A 13,445-nucleotide genomic window follows, 5' to 3' on the forward strand; every position below is an offset into this window, starting at 1 on the left:
ACCCACCCCCCCCCACCCCCCCCCCCCCCCCAGGGCCGTGCCAATATTCAGCTGGTCTCGACCGAGTCCTGCCATTGCATTTTTTATCTAAATAACTTCAAACAACAACCATTGGAAACACACTTGTTCAGAAAGGGAAAACAAGTATTTGTTTATTACAAGAACGTGACACAACCCGGTCTCCAGGGTTGAAAGTCCTGTGTTGTTTGACCCATTCCAACACCCAAACCCTACCTCCTACCACCGAAAAACAAAATGGTGGCTGTTCATACTAACTCGCGACCGCTGTTGATTTTTTACTAACGTCCTCTTAAGCGCGTGTGGAGAGCGCAGGCTCTGCTGCTGTTGCCCGTGAAAGTTCCACTATCAGGCTCAGTGGTGCTTTTTGCATCGTTAGTGGATGCTGAGGGGCATGCCCGACGTCCGTATTTACTGAGTTGGGACTGGAGAACTTGGGCTTGGCCTACTAGAACTACCATTTCTTTTTTGATGTCTTGTTTGGCCTTCCTTCCTGTCTTTTTCAGCCTTGTGAATTGTCTACTCAGCTGAGGAGTTGTACAGCTTTTCAATAGGTACCTGTCGAGTTACAGCCCTGTTCGGCTCGTGTATTTAGTCTGGTTCTCCCCTTTGTTGGTGTCAGTTCGCAGCATTGCGCCTTGTGTTTCTACTGTCGAAGTACATAATTTGTTCTGATAGATTCGTTTAATTACGGATAAAGAAGGAGGGGAAGTATGCTGCCAAGAGTTAGAACTTTCGTGGTCATTACTTGCTAAGATCTTTGCAAGTTCTTCTGGCATCAGGTGACCATGTTCTTATGAATTAATCTTTAACCCATGGGACAAAGCCAAACCCCCTTCAGGGTGAACCATTAGAACACAGTTGTCACGTAAAAAAACACAGGATTGAGTTCTCACAAAATCATGATATATTGAGAGCTCAGAGCTGATAACATATCATACCACACACTAGTTTTTGTGCCCATACTCATTACTTCGCACTCCTACTCTCCACATTACACCATTTTCCCAGGACTCTGATTTCCATTGCCCTCTCCGGGTTCTCGAGCCGGGTCAACAACTCCCCAAGAGTTGCCAGGTGATGGTCAAAATTCCCACACCTTTTTTTCTTCTCAAACCTGTTTCTGTCCTTCACAGCAAGTTGAGCCCCTACAACTGTGAAACGTCTACTGTTTCAACCAGAAGACAAAACAGCTACACCAGATGTTGTTGGCGCGACTTGCAGGTGACTAAAAGGAGAGCCTAGGCCTCCTCAGAAGAGAGGAAATCGAGATTACTGTATCTGTATCAACAATTTTGCTAATTAACTACTTATACATACAATACATACATTTGATGAAGTGAAAAAACCAGATTTCCAGGGTTAGCAGTGCAAAAAAATTAACCCATGTTAAAATAGGGGAGTTCATTATGGGCAGAAGGTTGTATAAGGTAATATGATGCGGTACGGTTCCATATTGTGTAAAAGGTTACAACAAGGGAGCGCTATGGATGGTAGCTATACGAAGGGCGCGTCTTGCTTCATTTGTTGTTTGTCCAGTATGTTTGCCGTAGCGCAAGACGGAGAAGCCTTTTACCGTGAGATGTGTGTCCCGAAGCTAAAATAAATATGCCAAGAAAGGCTAAAGAGGATCATCTCCACGCCCACTTAGTTTCTTTCCGAATACAACGTGAGCTGCAACAACAGTATACTGACATAACTCAACAGGTTATTGGGCCCAGGAGTTGTTCGGAAGAGAGTTTTGACAGTTCAGTTTAGAAAGTCGCACGGACCGGTGCTAACGGACTGCTAGCTAGCTAAGAAAAGGAGCAGCTAACCCATGGCGGAAACAAGCAGGACATGCAGGTTGCCTCGACTGACGTGTCGCGGAGGGATGAGTGGAGACTAAGTATGAGCTTTTGGAAGACCAGTGAAAGTTTGGGACATTTCATTTAGCAGGGCTAAAGAACACTGTGCTGGAAGAACCGAAGTCAGAAGCCGAGATAGCAGCCAGTGCTAAGAAAATAACGCTGACGAATATGAAAGAGTTGATTGTAATGTTAGATTGAGAAAAACCTCTCATTAGTTGGAGGGATGCGCCGCAAAAAGTGCAAAAAAGCTTAGAAAATTGAGAGAGTATATGCAGGGAGGGGGAAGCCCGTTAATCAACTTATACACACGGTAACGTCGCTTCAAATAGGGCAAATGATTGAAGGTGTGATGGATCTCTCATCAGAAGAAACGCCATAACCAGCGGATGACGGAACGCAGGTGATGAAACTGAGGAGACGGCCGCTAGTGGCTATGGTCTTAAAGGGATTTGCCGGCACGACTTTTAAGCCATTTGCAATAACATATGGCCACATAAGACGATTTCGTATTTTAAAAACACGTTGCAGAATTCAAGAGCTAACCTACGCAGTTGGAAGAGGACAGATAAGGATAAAAGGAGCTGAGTCAAGCGACAGTGATGATGACGTTTCAATGGGAAAAAAAAAAAACGGCCAGAGGCGGCCCACCAAGAGAACGCGCAGTGGGCTCGGAAACAGAGACGGACCAGAGATGGTGTGCTTCAAGGCGGTGTCCAGCGGCACCAATGGCCACCGAGCAAACAGGGGGGATGCCGACAGAAGGGACATTGGTGGAGTCTTTGCAGAAAGACGACACATAAAGAAGCAAGGTGGAGGCGTAAGGCGAAGGGTACACTAAGGGTCCAAATAATGATGGCTTCGGAAGTAAAGTCTCTGTAGAAGATGCGGTTGACAGGACATATGTGTTCAAGATGAGCAGACGGAGGGACCGTACCCAGCGGAAGCGCAGCATCCAGGAGAGGGGTGTCTCGATGGTGGACACGGGCTACCTCCAAATAATCCGGACCCGATCACGCCATGTTCAAGAGCTAGACTGCACGTTCAGTCCAGAAAAGCACCAGTGTCGACTGCGCAGACGGCACCTGGTGCAGCGGGATCAATCAGCGGAGGGGAAATGATGAGTTTACTTGGCGGACAGGGGGAGACAGCGACGCAAGGCAACGCTGACGAGACGCTTGTTTGTACCGCGACCCCCAAAGCATCTTCTCAGAAGGCACAAATGAGTTGGGTCTACGGTGTCTTTAAAGAAGATAAGACGCCCTGATAAACCAGAGACGGTTCCAGATTTAACACTTTCATGTATCTGGCAGGTTGTATTACAATTGCATACTGAAGCTACGTCTAATGAGAAGGTAATGCATGTCACGAAATACAGCAGACAATGGCATGAAGATATAGGCCAATGAAACTATGGACGATGTTCTTAAGTACAAAATGTTGTTGAAGGTATGCAGATCAAGGGCAAAAACAGGTAAACCCGAAACAGAGTGGGAGTGTTTGTATTCAGGGAAAGTTTGCCCAAACCAGAAAGAGGACCCTGAATAAGAGCAAAGGTCCCTACAGATGGTACCAAAATCTTGCAGGTCTGCTAGCTCCAGAGTCAATAGATGGTCTACAAAATATGTGCATCATTTACTGACGATTATCAAAGCGCAGTGTTTGTATATTTTCTAAAGAAGAAAAAGTGACACAGTACAGGCTACGGAAGTTCCTAGCAGATGTCTCCCCTATGGGAAAGGGAGAGCATCAGGTCCAAACAACGGAACAGAGTTTACGTGTGGGGATTTCCAAGCACTTGTTGAGGAAAAAAAAGTAAAAACAGGATCAGAAATGAAACGTACAGCTCGGATTCCCCACACCAGAAAGGAACTGCAGAGAGGGGTTGGCGTACTCTTTTTGGAGGACAGGTGCATGTAGTTGAACGGCCATACCAAATGCAGCTATGGCAATACGCATCGTTTACAAACATCAGCAATGGTATCGCAAACAGGTGCTTAAACAGGCGTACAGGGCTGACTCCTTAGAGATGCTGACAGACCAGAAGCCATAATGTATATAAAATGCAAAAGTTTGTGTCGGTATGCTACATGTACAAACGGACACAAGGGAAAACTTGATTTCAGATGTGACTGGGGCGTTTTGCTAGGGTACGATAAGAACAGCCCGGCGTATTTGGTTTGTATTCATCCAGATACAAACAGGAGTACAAAAAAACACCGGATAGTGAAGTTTGTAAGCAAGACAGCTGAGGAAAAACAGGACACAGACAGGTGGGCCAGATCAAGGCGATGGCCTAGACAGTGTGAGAAACAAGGACTAGTGAGGTCACACAGGGGTGTCAGTGGGAAGACAGAAAGTGCTTTGAAACCAAGTGTACGAGTAGAAGTTGCCCAAAGTGATAGGCCCCAGAGCAAATAACGAGGTCTAGAGACCATGATCAAGGGGTGACGAGTGGTTAACCTGAAAGTAGAATTTATCCAACTAGAGAAAGAAGACCACCAAAGTTACCTTAGTGACGTCATAAATGAGTACAGTACTAGTGAGGGGGGTCAATACACGGTAGACTACTGCTGCAGAGCAGGGTGTGGAATCCCACAGACATTTGGTGGAGAAATGGAGGTCAGTAAACTCAAAAAGAATGGGTTAACGCAATATGGATGAGGAAATCCAGTCCTTAAATGAGAAAAAGAAATTTACCCCAACAGCACTGCAATAGGCAAAGAAAACGGGGGGGGTAGAGGGTTTATTCCATCAAGTACTGAGTAGATGGAAAAGAAACTACAAAGCACGGTTTGGCCAAGGGTTACAGCGAGAATGGAAGAGGGATATGGGGAAACATTTTCACCAAAGCAGACCTGACCAGTGTAAGGGTTGTCTACAGAAAGCAGCACAGGAGAATTTATCCTGCAGCAAAGGGGACGTTTAAAAACAGCATACCTTACACGCTCCTTTAGACTATGAGATCTATCACGAAGCCACCAGAGGGTTACCAAGGAGACAGTGGACATAGTTATAAGCTAGAGAAATCACCTTTTCTGTTCTTAAATCAATCCGGGGGGCGAAAAACTGGAAATAGAGTTTTACACAATTTTTAAACAATGGGATGGGGTTCACCACAGAATCCCAGCTGACCATTGTGTTTATCCAAAGAGTCACAAAGAAGGGAAGGTTGATCCTAATCATAGGGGTCGATGACTTGATCATGCAGGCAAGGCAATTGAAGAGAGACTGAAAAATGTGAAAAAGGATGCTTGACAGAAAAGTTTAAAATGAAAAGATTTGGTAAACTCAAACATTTCTGGGTATTGATTTCAGTCAGTCAGTGGGGTATAAAAGAGCACAGGAAAGGTACACTAACAAGATATCTGCAGCGTTTAACATGCAAGATTGCAGAACCAGGGAAACACCCGGGTGAGCCAAACGCCGAGTTATATGAAGATGCTGTAAAGATGGAAGATGTCAGAATGTACAGGGAGGCGTAGGAAGTCTTATAATCTGACTACTTGTATCAGACCAGATTTACGTTTTATTGTGAGTAGTTATCACGTATTTTATGGAGACACAGAGGGCAGTGGGTCACTGTGAACACTCTAGGTATCTTAAAGCACGCAGAGAAAGGGTTAAGTTTTGGAGGCAAAAGACAGTGAGGAACCAGTATACAAGCCTACAGTGATGCCGACATATGGGCGGATGATACCAGTGACAGAAGCAGTACCCACAGGGGTAGCTGTGGAAGGTTGTCAGAACAGATCCCTGATATGCGTGGAAGACTAAAAAGCAACCTCCGTGGCGCTCATCCACATGGCCGCAGGCAGAACATGGCCCTAGTCTCAGAAACCGTACAGGTGTCTATACTAGAGCGGTACTTGAGGTAGTATAGATAAAAAACTACAAGGTAACACAAACTCTTGTACACGAGGACAATCAGGGGACAACGCTCTTGCCAAAAACCTGTAAAACAGAGGAGGTGTAAAAACACAGAAATAACGTATCCGTTATCAGGTATACTGTGAATAAGGGAGAGTACTTTGATGTATTGTTCTACTGATAATTATGAGTGTGAGTAATGACCAAACCTGTAAGTAAGTTGCAACTAAAGAGGGTTTGCACATGCACTTTTTGGAAATTGATATGTGTGTGCAGATTCCACATGCATTCTGTGTGTTTTTGTTTAAAAGGATGGCAACCTGAGTACAAGTGGGGTGTTAAAATATGTTATTATGTCCTCAGTTGTATATTAGGTAATATGGATGCTGTACTGTTCCATATTGTGTAAATGTTTACCACAAGGGAGCGCGATTGTGTCACTATAGAGGCGCGTTTCTTCATGTTTGTCCCAGTTGTTCTGCCGTTTAGCGCAGAGAGAGAAGCCTTCTCGGACCGTTTTTGGACATATGTGGCCGAAGCTAAATAATATGACAAGAACGGCTCTAAAGAGGATTCAATCTCTCACCGCCAACTTATTCTTCCGAACACCGTTAGCTGCAAACAAACGATAACATAATCAACACACCACAGTGGATGTCTTGCTCTTTCATTTACTTGGGGTTTAACTATATTCTCAGCGGGATGGTGCATTGGCCACATTTGAATACCTTAAAACCGATGGAAATTTCCAATAAATCCCTTGATGTGGATAAATATGGGACGAAGCCGCAAAGCTGCGGGCCCTATGTTTTTGAACATGTATTATTAGAGGGCTTCGCAGCAAAACTTTGTTTTGATTTTTGACATGAACAATGTCACTGAGCACTTTTACGGTGGATTTATTCAAGACACGGATAAGTTAAGAATGGGAACATGTGTATTTTTTAGGTGAACCCCTGTGGACCCATGCTAGAGCTAATTTTATCCTCCAGAGTGCTTGTTACACGTAAGGGCGTTGTGGATCAATTACAAAAAATAATGCAAAGTTTTTACTTTTAGATAAAAGTATATGCGTTCTCTTGCATGACATACATTAATGAGCAAGTAAACTAAGGGGTCTTGAAGAAGATTCTACTCTGTCCTTTCATTGGGCTTGGTCTTACTAGTTTGTTCTTGGACTTGAAAAGGTTGACTTGACGACACCACTATTCATCTTAGCATCACTGCTTACTGCATGTATCTGAGAAATACAAGTCAACAGCTCAATCTTCTGCAAGTCAGCAGAGAGAGATACGGGGCAGTTAATTTGCAGGTAATGTAGAGAACATTTATTGTTGCGTAGCACAGGCTGCTATGATAAGTGGGTTCTACAGGCATCTTCATTCCAAGTGACCTAAACGTTGACCACCAAAAAGGCATGACTCAGGCTTAACACCTGCCTCACTTTAGTGTGGTTGAATCACACTAGGGTTGGTTTCCCCCTTTTCAAACATGTCATTAAGGTGCTCTTGTCATGCACATCAGTGTGAAAAAGCGGATAAAAAGACACAATATTACATTCTGAATATGTCTGTTATATCATTAATTCCCTTTAAAATAATCTCTTTGCTGTGGTAACATTAACAAAAATGACAATTCTGATGATTTTCGAATAAAATGATTAAAAATTCGACAATCTCATTACTCTTACATAATTTGTGAACTTGAACTTTCTTGTTCTATGATTACAGTTTCTCGGAAAACGGGACTCCATGATTAGATGAATGTAGATTATCCTGTCTTTTTAAATAATCTATTATTTTGTTTCTCACAAAAGGACTTCATAGTGTTTTACATCGATTATATCAAAGACAATATACTGTGTGTTTAACCAGGATCATATGATAACACGAAATTGAAATGATTGCAACAACTCATAAAACACCAAACAACAAGATCTCTTTGCTACTGACAGTTTTATGTGAAACACAATACTCAGATGTCTCTGATGTTTTTCTATACTTGATGGGAAAGTGGCTGTTCTTTTTATCAGGAAAAGAGGCCGAGCAGTGCCTGGGATTTTCTGTTTGCTACAAATTCGCCCTAGAAATCCCCAGAGATGATGCTTGGATGAAATATAGATACATAAATACAAAGTTTATCGCTTTGTGTGTTGGGTTGAATGTTTCAAGTCACTAATGATTACACTAGAAACGTATCTGTGCTTAGACGCTTTCTTTACAATCAGCAGCATCAGAGAGATGGCAATACACAAAAGTAAAGTGAAAACACGGCTTTCAATTTGTGATCATTACACCAGTTTAGAACTTAACGACATGGAAAATATACTTCACTTTCTGATTTGATATTTCAGTCATTGAAAGCATTTAATACGGGCTATGACAGACGACGAGTCTGATTCTCAGTCCCTCCACCAGCCTCTCTACATTATTGTTCTCACGGGAAGCCAGCAGCAGTATCGGATCGTAACCTATGAGTTTTAACTGCTTTTCTACCACCCAGGGTAAAATAAGGCATAGAATCACAGGGTTTAGACCAATTGGAATAGAAACCAACAGAACATAGGGTTTCAAATGAGCATGACCCAGCTGTCACCTGCCAAGGAAACACAGTAAAATGCACAGTACACTATTAGAAAACACAACCTATCAGAACACCAAGATCGGCTGCTTCAGCTCGATTTCTTGCCTGTTGGAAGTCCCTCGACAGCTGGTAGTGTGACAGCTTGGATGTGAGAGGCATGCACGGGCCTGAGATACGCCATCGCAAATACTCTCAGATGATAGACTTTACGGATACAGTAACTGGACACAATAAAGGCCAAATAAGATCTATTATCTGTGAAAATAGTCAATGATCAACAAACATTCTCCGTAGCAGAAATTATACTCCTGTTTAGTCAGTTCTATCCTTCACAAAAGAAACAGTGTAGGGAAACAGAATAAGCCCAACACAGACAAACCTGAGTTAACTCTGTTCATGGTGATTCTGGTGTGTAATGCAGCGGGCACAAAATAGCCACTATCCGGCGCTGAATGCAGCAAGTCACCTATTGAGGATACAGAATGATGATTGAATAAATTATCAAGGAAAACGACACAAGAGTACCAGAAACCACAGGATGTTGTTCGAGAAAACTTCTACAGGCATCAGACCGATGGGGCCACTAGAAGGCTTAGGACAGCGAGGAGCGGAGAGGATGTTGGGTAGGGGTGTGTAGCGCACTGAGAGAAAGACCAAAAGATCCATTAAACCAACAACACTGACAGAAAAACCAAACCGTTCTCAAAATTAAAAATTTTAAATCCATATTATTTTTTTGGCAACCACCAATCAGTAGAAGGTGTAGACAGTTAATATGACTTGGTGAGGTCACGGTGGTCTAAACAAATATTCCTATTGGTAGACGAGTAACATCACACAGTCTCTGACATCAAAGTCATTTGGGGAAACAACATCATTCAGAACTAACTCACAGACAATTCTATTAAAATTTACAGCAGCTGTTTAACGTTTTAAAGTTAGAATCCTGTAAAGAAAGCAAAGTAAGTTAATATCTGGCCTGAAGTGGGAGATGAGATGATGATAGCAGGTTGAGAGTCACAGTGGTTTTGAGCGAGGGCAGATAGATCACACATGTAAAATGACAGTTTTGGGTGGCACAAGGAGACGAGGAGCTTCCTCAGGGATATCGTTTGGGAACTGGGAAAGCAAGATAGCGGTCCGTCCTCAACCCCATCTGCAGAGTCTGCCAGATAGCTGCAGCTATGGCATCTTCTGAACAAATGATCATGAACGATTAGTTTATTTCTCCTCATTCTCTTCATCCCCTACCCCTAGTTCTTCAGGTCACTTGTGACTCTGATGCCCTACTCCCTAGACGCTGCCAGATCTCACCATGCTCTTATCAACTCTACTCTGTACCACCCTGCCTTTCTCCTGTCTCTTAACCAATCGCCTCTTCTGTCGTTTTCTAACCCCTTGCTTCCTTCTTTGTCCTATTATTATAACTTTTCAGTGGTCTCAAAAACGCATCTCTTGCATTTTTCAGCTCCATTCTACAGCCCTTGTAGTAAGGTCTGGCTACACCACAGATGCATTCTGGGATCAGAAAAAAACAACACAGTAGATTGTGGCTATGCTAAATAGGTCTCGGAAGGAACATGTGTTTGGTGAAAATTTGCACCTGCAAATGAAAACGCCGGAAATAATATAAACACGTTAATATCACACACATACGGATAAGTGAGACATATTTAAATTAGCTGGACCACGTTAAAACATCACTTTGGTCCTACCAGAGTAACTGCCAGTGACTTTTTCTCTAGCATTCCACCTGATTGCCAGAAAACTTGCTGAATGACGGGACTCAGCCAGTTGAAGACCAACAAGGTTTCCCCTCTGTATTTGCTGAGTGATAGAGCAGTGAAACATCTCACGATGGTGGCTAAGCTTTGCGTTTCTCCCACTGATCAAATATGTCCCAGGAGTGCGTCTCTGGGATCCTGTAACTCCTTCGTTAACTGGTGCCTCCTCCTTTTAACACAATATCATGCTACACCATGTTGTGAACCTGGGTGCTTCTTGGAAATATTACAATTACATCAAAGCTTTTCAGCCTAATTTTGTTGATCAGCTGCAGAGTGGTCAGGTAGGTTCCGCTGGGTAATGGCTGATGAGGGCGATATATGGGTCATCAACATCCTCTTCCTCATCACAACTCTGATCAGCAATCCTCTGCCTTCTCTCAGAGTCTTTCAGACAATTTTTTAGGAGGTTCACATGCGCCCTGCGGAACATGGTCGGCTTTGCAGTAAACTTGTCGTAGGTGTGGTCCAAGTTGCTTCTCCAATCAAAGGTTCCCTCGCCATTTTACAGAGGGTTTGCTGTCACGGTAAGCTTCAATGACTAGTAGTGCCCTGTAAATAACAAAGTAAATCTTGGTTGCGATAGACTGAAGTTGTGAAATCTTCGACATAAAAATCAACTGGGCGGAGGTGCGGGGGGCGGAAAAAATGCAAGATTGAATAACTGTCCGCAGACGTTTCCGTGAAGCGTATTTCAGTAATTCAATCATTTTTGACCTAATTATTTACTGCACTAAAAGGACACTCTACTGTTCGGCTCTGACAGCGCAGCTCAGCGCTCTGTGTCCGTCGCACGGAGCCTGTTGAACACGAGACACAGGAGACTATAGTTTAAAGCTTTTACCATACTCGTGTTGGCGAGTTTATAGTAGTTCTTAAAACCATCCCCCTCCACAAGCATCAAGGGCTCTCATATACTGAGCATAAGTCGACAATTTCCCTTCCGTGATATATTTCTTGCCGTCTTTGGTTTAGAGGATTTAACATCAGGGGTGTGGGTGTTGGTCTGGGGAACGCTAACGTTGTTGCGGGTGGGTTACCCCGTAGTTATAAAAACGATTATTAGGACTATGAAATATGCCAATTCTGAATATTTCATTATAAACAGCAGGGGCAAACGTAGCAGACAAGTTAGTTACTGTTTTCCGGATGATATGCCATGTTTGTAGTCAGCTGCTATATGCAAACTGTGCTTGCAAACTGTTGCACTTCGACTTTTTCCGTGTATCTATTTTTGTAAAATGCTGCCACACTGCGATGTTTGAGATGGTAGAGGAGGACGTATGGAAGGAAACACTCAAATTAAATAAACCATTACAGGAAACCCACTAAACAAGGTCTTTCTAGTTCTTCTTCAACTGTACCCACGGGGTCGGGCTATCCAGCATAAGAGAAAACAAGCGGGGGTGTTTCTTGAAGACAGACTGTTACCCTGTGGAAACAGGGTGCTCTGGGGGAAAACAACCCCCATTAGCCATTAGTGCTTTCCACCACAGACCGCAGGGTGAATCCAAATCCTTCGGGTTTTGACCCCTACCCCTTGGCCCTTACCCCTACCCTGGCCCTGAAACCAAGGGGTAATGGGTAGGGTGAAAACCTACCCCTATGAAAGGGACACACTTGGTGACATCACATGCCAGTATTGATCACAAACTTCCAAAGAGTGCCGTCTCTGTCTGTGATTGTGGTGGGTTTGGACAACAGTTCATGTAATTTTAATATTTTATGGGATTATTATGTTCACTTGGTTGTGTAGATGCCGTGTGTTTATCTGTGGTAGGTACTTAGTTGTTTGCAAACCCAAATTGTATCCACAGTATCATGGATCATTACATACACTATACACACATGTATACGTGGTTATCATACATATACACCCTGTATACACAGTGTGTTGTATATCTGTTTACGTTTTCACACAGTTTTGAATGTCATTGATTGTTCAGAAAACACTTTGGTTGAAAAAAATCTGTTCTTTATGCTGCAACATTAAAACATAACAGGCAAAACTTACATAACAATTATGGTCAGAACCATTATTACATATAGAACCACTAACTAACAGTACACACAACCCATAAAAAGGCACTATATGTGTTAAACTAAAAAATACCAAAACAAGACCACAAATCAAACAAATAACTACAGCTGTTCTGATATTTCAGGACCAGTCTGATGCTTTGCGAGTACCCCCCCCCCCGCCCTCACATATCATCAGTGCCCATACAAACCAACAAATTACAAGTCATGAAATGTGCTGTACTTAATAGCGCTTTCAGTTCTTAACACTGACTCAAAGCCTTTTACATTCTACAGGAAAACCATTCACCATTCACCACCATTCACACCTGTGGCCGGGCTGCCGTACAAGGTTCCACTGCCCATCAGTATAAACCAATCACAACCACATTCACAATCGATGCGCAGTCACTGGGCAAACTCGGGGTTCGTGTCCTTGCCCAAGGACACTTCGACAAGGGACTGCAGGCGGGGGATTGACCACCAACCTTCCGATTGGCAGGCAACCGCTCTACCATGAGCCAAGCCAACTTCCCCCGCAGACGGTAGGGTAAGACGAAGGATTGGGATTCAGCCTATGCTTCCACGACTGAATAACACGAAAAACAATTGACCAATGTAGAATTTTTTGAGCCAGAACGTATCGGACCAATAAATATAACTCGGGAGATTACAGCCCTTAATGTTCTGGACTTTGACCTGGAACAAAGGTCATCTGCCGTGCCGACGTTATCATACCATTCTTTCTGGTACCTCGCTGGCATTCTTCAATTGTCTGCTGGTCAAGTTTGTTCCTATCTTCGTAAGCCTGTCGTCTCATCTGAACAACCAGGAAGATGACATTACAACACCCCCCTCCCTCTGCTGGTCCCCTCCCAGCCTTCCCTAAGCAAGTCAGTGGTCCCCTACCTCATGACCATACAACAGGTTCGAAAATCCGGAAAACACAGTAAGAACCTGGGGTACTTCCCGGTATGCAAAGCGATAGGGTAGCCATTGATCCCAGTAAGAACCAGTGTCATTGACACAACTTTTGAGCTTGCTTGAGTGGTCTGATTGAACCGTTTTGTCACCTAACGTTTGTGGGTGGTAGGGGGTTGTTTGCACACTCTTGACGCCAAGTAGTTGGTAAACCTGTTTCAGAAGTGTGGACATAAAGTTAGTGCCTTGGTCAGTTAAAATCTCACGAGGGAAACCAACTCTAGAGAAGAACTGGAGCAAGGAGAATAGTGGTGTCAGAATACCTATTACAACCGAGGGGAAGGGGATTGACCAAGGGGTGTATACCCCTACGAACCGAGTGTGGACGCGACCTCACTTGAAA

Source organism: Etheostoma spectabile, chromosome 11 (assembly GCF_008692095.1).
Source record: "Etheostoma spectabile isolate EspeVRDwgs_2016 chromosome 11, UIUC_Espe_1.0, whole genome shotgun sequence".
In the NCBI taxonomy this organism is placed as follows: Eukaryota; Metazoa; Chordata; class Actinopteri; order Perciformes; family Percidae; genus Etheostoma; species Etheostoma spectabile.